This window comes from Aythya ferina (genome assembly GCF_964211825.1).
Source record: "Aythya ferina genome assembly, chromosome: 12".
In the NCBI taxonomy this organism is placed as follows: Eukaryota; Metazoa; Chordata; class Aves; order Anseriformes; family Anatidae; genus Aythya; species Aythya ferina.
Genome location: NC_140308.1, coordinates 20850513 through 20866980, shown reverse-complemented (window position 1 = coordinate 20866980; position 16468 = coordinate 20850513). Strand labels below are relative to the sequence as shown.

The 16468-nt window shown below is 38.1% G+C and overlaps 1 long non-coding RNA gene across 1 annotated transcript; it reads left to right on the top strand.

Annotated features, from left to right (window-relative positions):
• Positions 1–614: 614 nt before the first annotated feature.
• On the top strand, positions 615–12724 carry LOC311443494. The gene is made up of 6 exons (XR_014697290.1): positions 615–811; positions 4517–4644; positions 5887–5925; positions 6655–6837; positions 11980–12277; positions 12454–12724. It is a non-coding gene; the product is annotated as an uncharacterized lncRNA (long non-coding RNA).
• The last annotated feature ends 3744 nt before the right edge of the window (positions 12725–16468 follow it).

The window sequence follows — 16468 nt, the reverse complement described above, 5'->3', positions numbered from 1 at the left end:
GCAACATCTCTATCTCCCAAAGGGATCAAGACTTACTGGTTCTTTGAAACTCCCAACAGGCATTTGTTCAGGGGTCATGAATTTTTGTACTTAGCTTTCTCTTACAGTAGGATGTTTTCAACAGACTGCCTGGTGTGCAAGAGGGAAGATCTTTTACACATTGCTTCCTGCGTCCTTTACATGCAACTAAATGTTATCAGAAATTAGGATCTTAGGCAGCCAGTTAAAACATTCTCATTTCATTTCCAGTCTCAACTTGAAACTTGGTTCACTTACTTGGGAAGGAAAGGCTTTTTGGGACCCTTACCCTAAATTATTTCCCAGTTTGGAGTCTTCTCTCCAGCAATAAACAGTCTTACCTGAAGTGGTTGACTGTATGATCCAGCACCCCTCCCTCCCCCACTCCCATCCTTGTCACAATCACCTCTTGAAATGCCTTACTCATTACATTTTCATTGTCTTGAATTTATGCACTGTGGTAAGTGGGCTCCTAACGTTAGGAATGTTGCTTTCAGTCTACTTGGTATGTCATTTTGCTGCCACAGACAGCACTTTCCCCTCTCCCTTAGATATTTTCTTCTGGGAAGCTTGATTCCAGTTTCTGTTTTCTGTTCCAGGTCATATGAATATTCTCCATTTTATATTCCTGCCATTTAGTGAAATCTTTAAAAGGCCTCTAAGGAGAAGGAAAATGCATAGTAACACAAAGAGCCATCAGAAACCTGTGATGTTTGATTCTGATCACGCACTAGTAAGAGCTGTCAGTAACTGGTGAGATCAACCACTATCCAAAAACATGTGACAAGGATTGGTGAGTCAACATGCTACCTGCTACATAGAAGCTTACATAACCTACACCGGCATATAATGTGTGTGTGTGTAGGTAGCTATCAGTACCTGCAATTCAAGAAGTTTAATTAGAACCAAATTTTCTATAAAAGCCTGTTTCTGAAAAAAAAAACATATTTTACTAATGCAAAATCAAAGGTGTTCTGAATAGTAATATAATAATATATATTGGCTTTATATAATGATTTTAGTGAACATATCAGAGTTTTCTGAGCTGAATCATTAACTCTGCTTTACAGATAAAAGCATAAAGTTGAAATGAGCTTCCCAGGTAGAGCTCAGAATAGTTTGGTGAACAGTATGCAAAACTCTTGGCTCCCTTGTGCTGTTTGAAGATTTCTAAGACTTTATTTCTAGAGAGAAGGGGACATGAGAGGAAATGAAACCATATAAAGATAACTAGTCAGCCAATTCTTCCTTCTCAAAAACACAAAATGAAAGTTTTATTCAATCCCAACAAACCCAGATGTCACCAATTAAGGCCAGAAGTAGAAACAGGCAATTCATGCCGTTTGTTGTTGTTTTTTAATGTAGCTTTTCAATTGAAGCCATATACATACATGTTACACAGATCAGATTAATAATGCACATTTCCAACTTATAGTGTTTCTTTTGTGATAACACCCTGTTCTGTGTTTGCTAAACAAAAGCTTAAATTACAAACAAAAATCAGAATACCGAATGACAAATCTCCAACACTAAGAAACTGAATAAACCAGAAAATCATATCCTATATCAACATTTCCAATAATGGTGCTGTACATAAAGAAATAAACAAGCTAAGATGAATTTCCATTCTTTTGCAATGATATTTGTCACTAGTGTTTTACTCTTTTCAAAATACTAGGAGAGAATTAGACCAATTTTTGTGTAAAATATTCATATGCATATTTCATTTACCTTCTTGCAAATCTGACTAATATGCTGTGTAAGTTAGGAAAGCAGTATGCATTGGGCTTTTCAGCTGTCCACCTTTGTCTGAAGAGATGGGCCTGAATGCAGAAAGCAACCTAAAATGTTTCTGTGTTGTTTATTGTGGTATTTGTAGGCTTGGGCTGTGGACTGGAAGCTGGATGTTTGTTGTAGACAAGTAGGCTCCACGTGCAGGAGGACAGAAAATGCTTTATGGGGTCCCAAAACCCCCTGGCTGCCTGGAATCACCTGAAAGAGTGTGAGCCAAGCCAGGAAGGTGCTGAGGGATGTGTGGAAATGCGCCCTGCCAGGCTGCTGGTCCAATGGAAATATTATGTGGAGTGTGTGCGCGTCTGATTTTTCTGCCCTATTTGTCCCAATTCATAGTGAGGGAGAGCTAGTCTCTTCACAGCAACAGTCTGAGACTTAGGTTAGACTTAGTGTGTTCTGAAACTGTACCTTTATGCTTCAAATGCATGATTCTCTTACAACAGTGTAGATCTGATTGAGCTCCATTAGAGTAAATTATGTAAATCCAGTCTTGGGGAAAGGAGAATAGTTTCTGGCATTCAAATATAATGAAACACACAACACACACATACACCACATGTGTGCTGGCATTAAACTTTCATTCATAGATTCTACCCCTGGTTTATGGAAATATTCATTCAGGTTCATCCCTGCTTAAAAACAAACAAACAAACAAAAAAAAAAAACACTGGGACTGATTATAGTTTTGCATCAAAATCATGTGAAACTTGTGGGTTTGTCAGGAGTCCAGAAGAAACGTGGGAGTTTCTTGTTGAGATTTTCAGTTCACTTGAACTTGAAACTCAGAATGGAACTTGAGGGGGGGAATGAACACACACAGATCTGGAAGAAGGAATATGTTCAAATAAACCCTCATGAAATGCAGCTCCCAACAGTTTTACATGGAATCCTCACTCAGAATAAAATAAAATTAAATGCAAAAACATTTTTCTCTCTCTTAAAAGTCCTACTCTTAATGCTACTGAAAATCTGTTTCCGCTATGGGCAATGCCATTTGTTAAAAAAAGAAAATGCAAAATATTTTGCTCAACAAAATGTCCCTATAACAGCACTAAAAACAGAGGGAAAAGTATGTTTAAATTAATTTATAAACAAAAGATTATTTCCTGCACTGCCAGCAAAAATCCTGTTTGCTGACAAGGTTCTGGCTTCAAACATTATCAGCAAATGGCAGGATGAGTCCTTTTATGTAAATGAACTCATTATTATTAATTTCTGCTGGTGCTGGACGATTTATGAACTGCTTTTCAAATATGGAAAAGTGGTTCATAAATCAGAGGGGAAAAAATGTTCAAAAAGTCCTGGCTTGATAAATAACAGTGCTCATTCATGAATCCTGCCCATGGTGTCTTTTATCTTCAGTAGGGAGAAGATCAAAATGATAAAATAGTAATGTGCCAACAAAAAAGAATTGAATGGGCAGAGACATGTAATATTGTCCTCTCCAATACTTAATGGGCAGGGATGAATGGCAACAGACTATCCTTCACTACCAGGCAGCTATGTACTGATTCTCCCAAGGTGAAAATGCCCTTTTTTCATACACGCCACACAAAGCCAGAGCATGCAGGAGCTGCTGACCAGAATCCCACTTGCCCCCTACCTTCACAAACATACGCAAGCTATGGTCGAGGGGTGGTGCCTTCCCATCATAGCTGCTTTTCAAGGAATACAAGTCTACTATGTGCAGACATTGTAACTGCAAAACTCCGTGGGTACCTCTCCAGCAGCCTCATGCTTCCCCCCCATGTCTCTTACACCTCATTACTGCTAGTCATCCTGGAACTGGTATGTTACCCGGTTCTCCTCTACCAGGGAGTACAGAACCCATTTGATTTTAAAGGCTTTATTTTAAGATGAACAGTTACTCCACAGATGAAAAGTGTTTCCTAAAAAGTGAAAAATCTGGCAGCTGTTCACCTTATGGCTACTCTCAAAGCATGCCACTAGCCCTGAACAGGGCAGCATCTTCAGGACAGCATAGTATATACAATTAAATTTGCATCATGCCTTGTTTAATGAAGACACCGCTTTTCATCCATATTTGAAGGAATCAGGCTGAAACATAAAATAATATACATGTAAGTACCAGGAATGAACTGTGGCCGTAGCGGTGTCTTTTTCTCTGAGGAAATTCTCTGATGTGCAAGTAGTCACAAAGAGCTGGATCAAATTTATCACCTATGTAATTTCATTAAAATTGTAGAAGTTGTGCCCAGAAAGAGTTTATCCCATTATTATTTCAATGCCAAATATAGGACAAGTCTATAAAAATGAAGTAGAGAGAGTGATAAAAATCTGTTCCCTAATTAGTTTTCCTTTCTACAGTTTTGTTGTAGGAAGAAACTACAACTGCATATTATGATTATTTGCTCTTAAATAGCATTGCTCATTTAAGAACTCGAAAAACCTTTCAGGTATTAGTCAATTAAAGCTCACAACATCCTGTGAGGTATGAGGAACTGCATTAACACTAAAGGCGAGGAAAATGAAGCAAGGATAAATTTACTTGCACAAGGCCATGAAAAGAATCTGGTAGACTCAGTAGTCAACCCAGAAGAATTGTTGACTTTTCCTACTGCAACCAATAGCTGAAGTATCTTTCAACAGAGGAAAATAAAATGAGAGAATAGTAGCTGTTTCTTAAATTTATGTATATGCAAATTAATATTTTGACATTTTTCTTTATTTCATCTTGCCACAGGACAAAATCTTGTATGTCTAGCAGTGAAGTTTTAACCTCCTCAATATACATATTTGAACAATATATATTTTTCTGTCTACTAAAGACATAATGGCTGCTCCTTTTATGGGAAACCAGGATTTAATCCAGTAAGTCTCTGAGAATCAATATTCTTGTGAAATGACACCATGTTGAAGTTATTTTATGTTATGTTGATGGTTAGCTAATTTTGTAATGGAGACATTTCTTGTAGAAGCAGACATAGTATAATTTAGTGGTAAAAACGTCAATCACAAGGGGTTGAACACTTATGTCAGGGCAGGAAGAGGGCAGATTTATTGATAGAAATGTATCTATATACTCTTTGTGGTACTTTGACCTGAAATATCCATTTTGGTTATAATTTTGTTTTGTGAAAATGACATCAACTGCAGTCACTAATGCAAAAATGACAGTGGAATGCTTTGTTCCACAGGCCTGATTTAAAAGTCTTGCTGCTGTTTATTATAGTAACAGCTTCTCAATAGCAAGCAAATTAAGGTACTCATTTACCTGTTCCTTTTTTCTGTTTGTAGGATTTTGTAATAGATGACAGCCTCAGGAGGGAAAAATAAAAATAAAAAATAAAAAAACCCAACAGTGTTCTTTTTTTCTACTATTTAAAATTGTTTAAACAGTAAATATATAGCATGTTTCATTATGACATTGAGGTAACCAAGAGAAGGAGGCATGGTGCTCTGGATAATAGTACATGGCGATGTATTCCTGTGTGGCTTTTCTTCCTAATGCCAGTTAGCCACCCACCCAAAGCCATAAAAAATAACAATAAAGATGGATAGGAGAGGATGGGTAGAAGAGGATGGAATAAACTAAGTACAGAGGCTGAAAAAGAATAAGTGACAATGGATGAGACAAAGAAATAAAAACACCCAGAAACAGGGAACATAGGAATATCTCATTTGTGACTTCAACTGTTTTCACAAAAAATATGAAGTCCTCTTCAACTCAATGAACTTTTGTATTATTATTACAGATTTACAATGCTGTAACTAAAAACAGCACATGGTCTCCCCTCAGCTGGAGGAATAGGAAAAAGTTCATTAGGAACAACATGCATTTTACAGAGGATTTGTACTCTAATGTGAAATACTGGTTAGTCCCTTTTTTCTGCTGTGCTATCATTACCCAGAAAAGTGCCTTAATATCATGACTCCTCAATATCTAAAGGCTTAATTCATCTGTGGGGTGGTATTTTAAGTTTGCATTTTACTTAAGGTGACTCTTGCATGCTTGAAGGTTTAATCTAGTGTAAATAACAGTCACCTTTTTTCACTGAGACGTACAAAATTCATAATCTGTTTCATAAATCTTAATTCTTGGCTCCATTTCAGGCAGACAGAATCAGAGACCATCCAATGTCCTGCTCTGTGGTGAGTCACAATGCTTTTCTCACTTAAATATAGAAACCATTTAGAGTCTGGGTGGGTTACAACTTCACAGAAGCACTAAAAGTGGGAATTTGGCCTGTATTTTAAGGGCAAGATCCACAAAGATGTTTCTTTTGAGTGATAATCAAGGCTTTCTATAAACTTGATTGATTGAAACAGTCCTCAGATAACTAAAGAGAGAGAATGTCACTAAATAGTGTAGAACACAGCTCACCTGATGATGGCATGATAACTTAACACGGCACTAGTACAGTGGTATATTGTTAAAACACTATCAAGCACAGCTAGACAGCTTGTCCAGAGGTTTCCTATCATATATCTTCATGTGGACTGAGAGCTGGTAGCTTGGGAAGTAGCTGATCCTTCCAAAAGTTAGGACTGGTCATTAGCAGTGGTCATAATGTAGCCACGAGCATTGATTTACAAACTGGGAAGAATGAAAACACTTGTAATACTGAAATTTAGCTAATTTTCACATTGTGCCAATCAGATCGTGCATAGTTATTACATTCCTCAGAGGAATGCTGACTGGCAGGAAGATTAGAAGAAAATCATTCTTAAAATAAGAAAAATGATACTACTGGGTTTTTATTCTTTAGATAAATGTGTATATATATATATTTAAAGTCTTTTTTTTTTTTTTTTCCTAAACCTACACATTTTAGTTCTGCCCATTTGCATAGGTATTATCTCTATCGTATTTATTCACAGTGCTCAGAAAAAAAGCACATCACAAAAGTGTCTGCAAAATAAAACTCCAATGAGAAGGGACCCATCAAGTTTAAATGGAGGTTTATTGCAGCGTTATGAGACAGAGGCTCGCACATTTGCAGCTCCCATGGCAGAAAGTGAAACTCTGAACAATTAGAACAGCACAGACATCCCTAAAGGACTGTAAGTATTTAAAAAAGCAGCCATGACCTCTCTTTACTGGGCCTGTTTTCTATTTAATTTACAGTCTTTATTAGCCAACAAAATCTTGGCTGGATCTTAGTCGAAGTGATGAATATACAAGCATTTTGATCTACAATTTGGGGCACTTCAAAGTATTCTTTACTTTATGGTCATTTGTAATCAAGGTCAGAGCTCTGGCAGTAATTTAGATATCACCTAAACATACTTTATATAAATTGCTTTGCAGTAGCATATGTACTGTCCTTTCTATTTTTATTCAGAGTAAGGTTGGAGTGGTCAGGCTGTCAAAAAGCTACTCCTACAACCATGTGTAAGCAGCTCCATACATGCTTCTCTTATGCAGTTACCACAGTGGCACACAAAAATGGTGCATACATGTATAATAAACAAAAATGAGATACAAATGATTAGTGTTATGAAAAAAAAGCTTTAAAACCTTTTAAGAGGAGTGTCTGTTCTTTTTGACACCTGTTTTTCTCACTGTGCCATATACTTTGATAATGCACAAAATGTTTTCAGCTTTCTCACGTATAAGCCATTTCAGAATCATTTTCTTTTTCAGGTACAGAGAATCTCTTTTATGCCAGCAGGATCTTGCAAAACAAAAACCTGAAGTGTGACCACTATATTAGCACCGTTATCTCAAGTTCTAGGTCCACTTCTATGTAGATGTGATGTCTCTCTACATTTTTCTCTCTAGATTTGTGCTTGCTAAAACAAACCTCCCGATTGCTTTGCTTTATGTCTACAGCCCAACTTTTTCACCAGCAAAGCTCAATCATTCATTCAAACCCCAGCAATGAATCTCAGTTACTTTAGCCTTGGCAAATGGATATATTGCCCATTCACTCTGACACTGCTGCAGGGATGCATATTTAAATTTAATATTGTACCATCTTCTGCTTCTACCACATACCCTTTCATTGTCTCCTTCCTTCACCGTGCAGCTAAAAACATCCTATTGACATTTAAGGCCCATCATAGGCTCTCCTCAGCCTGTCTGTCTCTGTCACATCCAGGAGGTATCGGCAGATAAATCTGCATCCACCATTCACACTGGATTTCACCACCCGTTTCTTAAATTTTAAACCATTCTGTTTTCTTCTCAGAGTGTCCATGCCCATAAAAATCTGCCAAGCTACTTCACTTGCCCTTCTTCACATTCTCCCTTAAAACTCTCCTCTGCTGTGACACCTTAAAAAAAATGATAGTGGTTAAGCAGCTGATGTGCTGTGACTGCATAGTGATCATAATTATCTCCCAGTTACCTTGTCATTTCTGCCCCTCTCCCCATTTGGTTGCTGTCTCTTGTCTTTTGCTTAGATTAAAGACTCTTTGGGGTAGGGACCATGCCTGTGTTTGCTATGTACTTGGATACCATCCTACACAAAGAATCTTTGGTCCTAGGCACTGCTGCGGTGCACATAAATAAGAATTACTCTTTCTAAAGCAAAATATTTTTTTCTAAAAAAAAAAATAAAAAAGTTCTACGCATAAATTATGGCCACATCTTGTAATCTATTTTTCAGGCTAAACACTTGACTTCAATGGGAGTTGAGCCAGGGCTGGATCTGGCCCATAGTCTTTATTCAAAACAGGCAACATACCATATTGTTAATCACCTTAAACAGAGATGATCATGTTCAGTGATGCAATCCTACCTGTGGATAAATTAATTACCTTTCCAGAAACCTTACTTATGACTTCACTCATTTACACCAGGACAGGCTGCTTTTATGAAACTACTGTTCTGCCAGGGGTAACAAGACTGCAGCGGCTCTCTGGCCATATTTTCTTCATGTTGATTGCCTGGAGGATGGCAAAAGGGCAATTAATAACCAGCAGTCACTTGTACGCTACCCTGTGCTTGCCCAAGAGGTCTAGAGGTAGCTGTTACTTCCCATTCAGAGCTCTTCTCTCAATGGAGTAGCACGAAGCAGTTTTCTGGGGGCTGCAGGTTTGAGTTTTATACAGAATTGTGTTAATATCCTCAAATACAGCTTTATCCATCTTGCAACCATACCCCTAAGCTGCTGGTTATAATTCACCAGAGTCCTGGAGAAGCAATGAGTTTGGCCAAAAATGCAGCTTGGGAAGAATCTGAAGCTATCTGAGTCTCTGCATCATAGCTGTTGGTAGGAGAGGTGCTTACAGAGGCCACTGTCTCCAGCACTGTTCCTTGAGGAACAACAGTTGTCTGCTTCCTCCCATGTAACTCGGAAGAGCTGCAAAGAAAAGGAAAGCCAAAGCTAAAAATAAAAACATGCGCAAAAGCAGAGTAAAAAACTGCCAGATTCAAGGAGCTGTTGTACTACTGGAGGTGAGCCAAAAATCTGTGGAAGTCCCCTGTTAATGCAAAGGCTTGGTTGTAATTGCTACCACCCTGCACACACACTCCTTCCTTCCCCAGGTGAAACTTCTCTTGGACACATAAGACAGACCAGAAAAAGTGCACACGCTTTTCCCAGAGTTGTAATGTTTGCTTTATAGGCTTTCTGCCTGATAGTATGTTGTTGTTTTTTTTTCCTTTTCTCCTGAAAATTGTGGTGCTTCCTAAATTGTTGATGTTTCAGACAGGTCCCTAATATACTCGTAAATCCAGTCTGTATATGCTTACTTTGTACTCAATGATTAGTTTAGCCAGGGGGTAATCTTAACTGTTCATAATTCAGGTTGCTTTCCACTTTCTGCAAGTGTTTAGGTGATCAGGTGCTGGTAACCATGCAGGTAAAACCAAATATTGAATCTCCAGGTCTGTGCTACACAGGGAAGAACACCAGAAGGACAAGCATCTCCTTGCTGCAGACTGCATGACAACTACTGACTTTCAAGCACTTGAAAGAAATCTTCTGAAGCATTTTCTGTTTGCCACCATCAGAAACAAGGTGCTGAATTAGAAGCACAGGTGATCCTGGTCTGATTAAAAACCCCCTGCATTTCCATGGGCATAATAAAAGTGTTTATAGCTGTGTAGCAAAATTGTCCCAGTTGTATAAACATATATATATATATATATGGTATAATACAGAATGAAACAGAAACAAATTCTATGTTCTTTCACAGATTTCACAGATTTCACAGAATTTCTAGGTTGGAAGAGACCTCAAGATCATCGAGTCCAACCTCTGATCTAACACTAACAGTCCCCACTAAACCATATCCCTAAGCTCTACATCTAAACGTCTTTTAAAGACTTCCAGGGATGGTGACTCCACCACTTCCCTGCGCAGCCTGTTCCAATGTCTAACAATACTTTCAGTAAAGAAGTTCTTCCTAACATCCAACCTAAAACTCCCCTGGCACAACTTTAGCCCATTCCCCCTCGTCCTGTCACCAGGCACGTGGGAGAACAGACCAACCCCCACCTCGCTACAGCCTCCTTTGAGGTACCTGTAGAGAGCAATAAGGTCACCCCTGAGCCTCCTCTTCTCCAGGCTGAACAACCCCAGCTCCCTCAGCCGCTCCTGGTAGGACTTGTTCTCCAGGCCCCTCACCAGCTTTGTCACCCTTCTCTGGACCTGCTCAAGCACCTCGATGTCCTTCTTGTAGCAAGGGGCCCAAAACTGAACACAGTACTTTAAAAAAAAAAAAAAAAAAAAAAAAAAAAAAAAAAAAAAGACATAGCATGTTTATTTTATATCCTTTTTTTTATTATTATTATTTTTTATTTTTTTTTTCCCTTTAAGGGGCATAGCATATTTATAACTGCATATTGAATTCATTTTTTATTATGTTCTCAATAATGTGCCTCTGTACCCATATGTTCTGGGGCTTTAATCAACTATTTCTGTGTTACTGGGGAAAAAGTTATCTAAATATTTTGAGTGGTATACTATAGTACATCGGAAAATTGCCCATGCTTCCTTATCTGAGAAAAGTGAACAGTACTGAGCAGATAAAGCAAAACATCACACTTATTTTAGATAATCAAGTGCCTAATTATACAATAGTGATGTGAGAGAGATATACAGAATCTGACCCAGAACCATAACTAGAAAATAATATTATCCTAATTAAAATCCATATAAAAATTTGTTATCCACTCTCAAATCCCTGACAAACTTGTATGGTTCAGATAATCACAAAATTTGCAGACTAAAGATTTAGTAAAAGTTTCACAGAAAAACAAGATCCCTAATGAATTCTTATTGTTTTTTTAATATTGTGCCTCTTCTGCAACAGTGATGGCTTTTGGGGACTCTTGCTCACTTATGGGACATGTGGGTCATTTGAAAGCTTGAATATTCATTCTGAGATGAGCTGGAACTGGATGTGCAATATGTTAGGTTGAAAACTAAATTTTATGTAAATTCTACAGCGATGTTTTCTGGCTCAGTTAAAATCCATTCTACTGTTTATCTTTCTACTAATAATGGTCTCTTGGGCTTCTTTTCAAGCCTATCTGTATACTCTTTTTTTTTTTTTTTTCACTTAAAATGAAAGATGAAGATCCAAAGAAAGCAATTTTTAAAGATAGAAATAGAAAAACAAGGTAAAATGAATTAGCAATGCAATCTCTGCATATATTATGTGAAAATCTTCTGCAAAATTGCAGCTTGGAGTTTTATTCCAAGGACATTAACCACTTCATGTTTGAACAGCATTGCTGCTCTGGTTCTCCATATTTTAAAAACCTTTGGATCTGCTTTTGCTCTCTATTTCTGAATGTTTTTGTAATATTTATTAAAATATTCCTTCTCCAGAGTAGTAAATCTAGTTCTCTCAAAGAGATAAAATCTGTGGCATAGCTCTGAAATGAGAATTAACCTTGATTACTACAGTAATTTACTAATCAAAACTGGAGACCTGCTAATCAAGCCTGAATTACCAGCTGCTTGATTTTTATAGTGACATAACCAAAACTGAACATTTGGTAAACAAGAGTCTTATTTATGTGGGGGAAAAATTGGCATATGGCCATATTTATCTTAATATATTTATCACTATATTGCCGTGATTTCCTTATCTGCCAATGTGGGCATCTCCCTCTTTACTTAGCTCATCCACCTTACCCCGCCAGGATGAACACTGAATTTTAGATTGCCCCAGAAGTGGGGTCAAAATAGGCAACCTCACATTTCAAGAGAGGTTTTATGATCTGCCTGTTGTTTTTGGATCCAGGGAGGAGACTGACTTTTTGCAACTGCCTTATGCTGAAGAGTTGGTTAAAAAGCACCTTGGAATAAAGGAAGCAGAAAATGGAACACAGAACTGAGAGAAATGGAGAGCTGCCAGTAAGCAGACAGCTGGGAAAAGCTGCAGGAGGAAATGGCAAAGAACATCCATGCAATGCTGGTGAGCCCGGGGCTGGAGGGGGTGCGGACAGCCCTGGAGAAGCAGGACGGCAGGGAGAAAACCCAGGGGAAATGGTGGGAGTGAATCACTGAGGGCCTCACAGAGGAAGCCGGTGACTGCTCCTGTGAGTAAGCGCATAGCTTGTATAAATGGACAATGTGCCAATTATTATAGCCTATGTGATGCACCTGGGATTTTTAAAGTATTTGTCTGGTTTCCATAAGTGCAACTAATTTCATGGTTTTAATGTTTTTTTTTTTTTTTTTTTTTTTCAGTCTGATTTCTGTTCATTTTTTTCAGCTCCCAGATGGTATCCTGTATTCACTGACACAGAAAATAATTTCCCAGGATTTTCTTTAATGAATGACCTATTAAGAACAAGCTGGAAAAATACATACTATACAATTCTTCCACAGAAAAACTGATAATTAATATAAATGGAAATAAGCCCCAAAATAGGAATTCTTTTTGTTGCTTAAACTGTGTATTTCATTGTGGTGGCTTGTGCATTTAAAAAAAATGCTGTCCAAATGATACTGTCATGTACTATTAAAAAGGCAAAGAACAGAAACACAAAAAGATTATTTCTAGTATAATGTTTACAGCATAAAATTCTGTTAGTCAGATTCTTTCCCATCCCCTGGATGTTACTTTACACCTAATCCTTCATTCTTTCAATTCATAGCATTTTCTTAAATTTCTTAATTCTTAATTTTCGAGTTAATGTTAAAGCTACTGCTGTTTCCATTTTTTTTTCCACCTCATCTAAAAAAGCCTGAAATACTATTTTCCTTTTAAGTCTTGAGGGTACTTGTGGCTAATAGGAATGAAGAAACATAGGGATGAGTTTAAATGTGTTGACTGGTCTATAGCATATTTAGACCTTGAAGAACATATGTGTAGTGACTATGTTTAAATGTAACCCTCGTGTGCAGCTTGCAAAGCCCTACAGCTCTCCGGCAGCAAGTGCAGTCCAATCACATCATGCAGCAATTAGAGCAGCACACTTAGCTACTTGGATCAACTGACATTTCTTCAGAGTGGTCTTAAATATCAGCAAAATGTGAGAAACTATAAGCTAAAACAGAAAGTGCTATTCCTAATATTGTGTTCTCTTGGCAGGAGGGACATCCATGAGGATACAGGTTCCAGATTTTAGGGATGGGTCCTGCAAGTACACTCAGGAGGCGACAACTTCTGACATCTGGAAGGCCAAAGAAATAACAGCAGAGTAAGTGGCTTAGACAGAGTTAAGCAAGAGAGAATATTCCACCCCCAAGCTGGCATAGTATTCTGCTCCACTCCATTTCATGTCTCTGCTTCTCTCTGAAGTCATGTCCCTAAATCCAGAAATTTTCCATTAGACATGCTCGGTATTGTCAGTATTACATGTTGCATATTAAAGAATAACTTTTGCACCCTGTCAGAACTTTGGAAACACAACAAATTCATCTTGAAAAAAAAAAATGATTTTTTTGATCATTTCAGACTGCATTGTACTAGGGACACAACAGGAGCTCTGCAGGGAGAAGGAGAGATGAAATCACTGAGGAGGGAGTACTTGCACAGAGGGATTGATTGCCATTGAGGAAGGCCAAAAAAAAAAGGTTAAAAATAGCAGCAAAGGGAGCGGTGGAAAAGGTGGGAAGAGGAAGTAAAATGGCAAGTGGAAGTGGCACTATCACGTTCTACTGTCTCTAAGCAAAGAAAAATTATTAATGTATTCAGTTTCAGCCAAAGGAGAAGAAAAAAAAAACTTTCTAAAAAGAGACAGAAAGTAGAACAGGAACTAGAACATGTGAATAAAAAGGGCAGCAAAGGAAGAGGAAATTAAGAAAGTGGTGAAACAAGTGCTGGACGTAAAGGAGTTGGTGGGGGAGGAGACAACACAAAGAGGTCTGATGTACAGGGCTTTTAGGTAAGTGAATTTTATTTGTATATGTCATTTCCTACTTTTTATTGCATTTCTCTGGCAACCATCCCACAGTTCCATAACCTATGGGTGGGTGGGAGGAGGTGGCTGCAAGGTCAAAATGGTAGTTTTTGACAGAATATTGACATGACTTGAGTCAGGCCATTACTTGTGGTTGTCATTAGACAAATAGTGAAACTGGGTTAATGGAGCAGGTGAATGAATCCTACAGGCTAGAGGAGGTTCAGTTTTCAAAACCTGACTCATGCAGAAAGGCCCAGCTGACTCAGTGCAGTGAAAGCGATGGTGAGCAATGGTTTCGGCACTGCAGGGGCCACAGGGACCTATTCAGAAGACAGTTCTCAGCTGTCAGATATACTTTAGCCTCTCTGCAGACTTAGGAAGGTGGACACTGGATACGTTTCTGTATAGTTAACTTCTCTTTATGTAACCATGGGATCCTGAAACACAGCCATGTGGCAAAACATGACTTTCATGGAAAATGTCCCGAACTCTGAATTTCATCTTTTCTGGGTACCAGTGTTTCTTTTTGCCCTCTTTATCACTCTTCGCAGTTTTTTGTTTGTGTTTTTGTTTGTTCATTTTTTTTCTAATATTCTTGTTTTGAACTTAAAAGGGAAAAATCTCTAAAGCATAAGGTGACAAATAAAATGAGTTAAGATTTTTGACAATGTTAGAACATACACAAGAGCTGCCATCCTGAGTCATCCATGCTATCCACATAGACCAGTGTCTCCTCTCTGAGAGTTATGGATTTTGCTTGCATGATTTCATGTAATCCCTTTTATGGTCCATTTACACTTTTGACCTCCACACCATCCTATGGCCATGAGTTTCATAATTTTGTTAGGCACTGTGAGGTTTAAATGTTTCTTTTGTTTGTTTTAAGACTGATGCCTGATCATGTAATTGGGACTGCTAGTCCTTCCATTTGTGAGAACCATTGAATAATTGTTCAGTATGTCAGAGATAAGGTTTTTGAAATTAAAAAGCTCTCTTGCAATTTTAAAGCTTTATGATCAGGTAAGCTTCTCCTCCTCTTGTGAGTCCTTCCATGAAAAAGGAAAAATTGGAAATGAGTTAGAAATTGGAAAAGGAAAAACTGTCTTCAACAGTGGGTCACAACTCCAAATTCAGCCTGATGAACCTAGAATCGACTATAGGAAAAGTAGATTTATGGTGTTCATACTATGCAGATAAGTAGCTTTAGTCTTAGTTTGTAGCTTCTGCATGGTTCCCTTCTCATGTCACATCACAATGCTATTGTCAGTTCCATAGGATGTGAGAGAGTCTTTTTATAATGTCATGATCTATGGCACAACCATTAAATTATAATTATAGCAATGGAAGGAAGAGGGAATGGCTTGGTGATTTTTATTTTTATTTTTTTTATTTTTTTAAAAGGGGAGATGACTTTGAACAAGACAGCTGAGTGTGGGCACACAGCAATATCCAATGGAGTATACTAGGGTTTGAACTTTCTCAGAAGGAGATATTGATAATGATGGAAATATTATTGTTTCTCTTCCACTGGCATCTAACCTATCTTGCATTTGCTGTTAGGTGAAAGAAAGTATATGGATGTTGCTGGGGGACCACTGACATGCTGCTTGCTTGCAGCTTGCTTTGACCCATGGCAATCTGTTTGTATACCTACACTACTGGTTTCTTGGCCTCTTTGGTGCATGGCAGAGAAGGGGCCAATAAATGTATTGGCTTATATGGCACAACACACGTAAGGTGGCCATGAGGGAGTTGGTGAACCAGTCCTGTATGCAGAATTTGGTGCAGAAGGGTCTGTTGTTTCCCCCAGGCTACCTTCTCTCAGCCTACGCAGGGCAGGAGGGCTAAGAGAGGTGATGCAAGGCAGAGCCAGTGTTTTCATTTCTCTGCAGATGGTAGTTATCCACATCTCTCCTCTGCGCAGCCTTTCCCCATGCTATGTTGTTTAGTTTCATTCCAGTCAGGTTGCTTTACAAAGAGACAAAGAACAGATTCCAGGATAAAATCACAACTGCTCTGAAAAAGTGTTGTGTGTGGTGGTATTTGGAGCAGCAGTGAGAAGCTAAAAAAGAGGTTGACCCTAACTCAAGAATCAAAATTAATGTAGGAGAATTTAATGCAACACAAGATATGGTGGAACAAAGGCTACTGGAGATGGGGGGTCTCGTTTATATTCAATTACAGCAATCAGTATTCAGCACATAAAAAGAAGCAGCAGTGTAATAGTTTTCACTGAATTGTATGAAGAAACAGGTAACTAACAAATATCACAAAACATGTCACAAATCAATTGTATTGAAAATTTATTAGGTTTCTTAAAAAAAAAAAAAAAAGAAAAAGAAAAGGAAGCAGCACAAGCAGGAGGAAAGACAGCACACA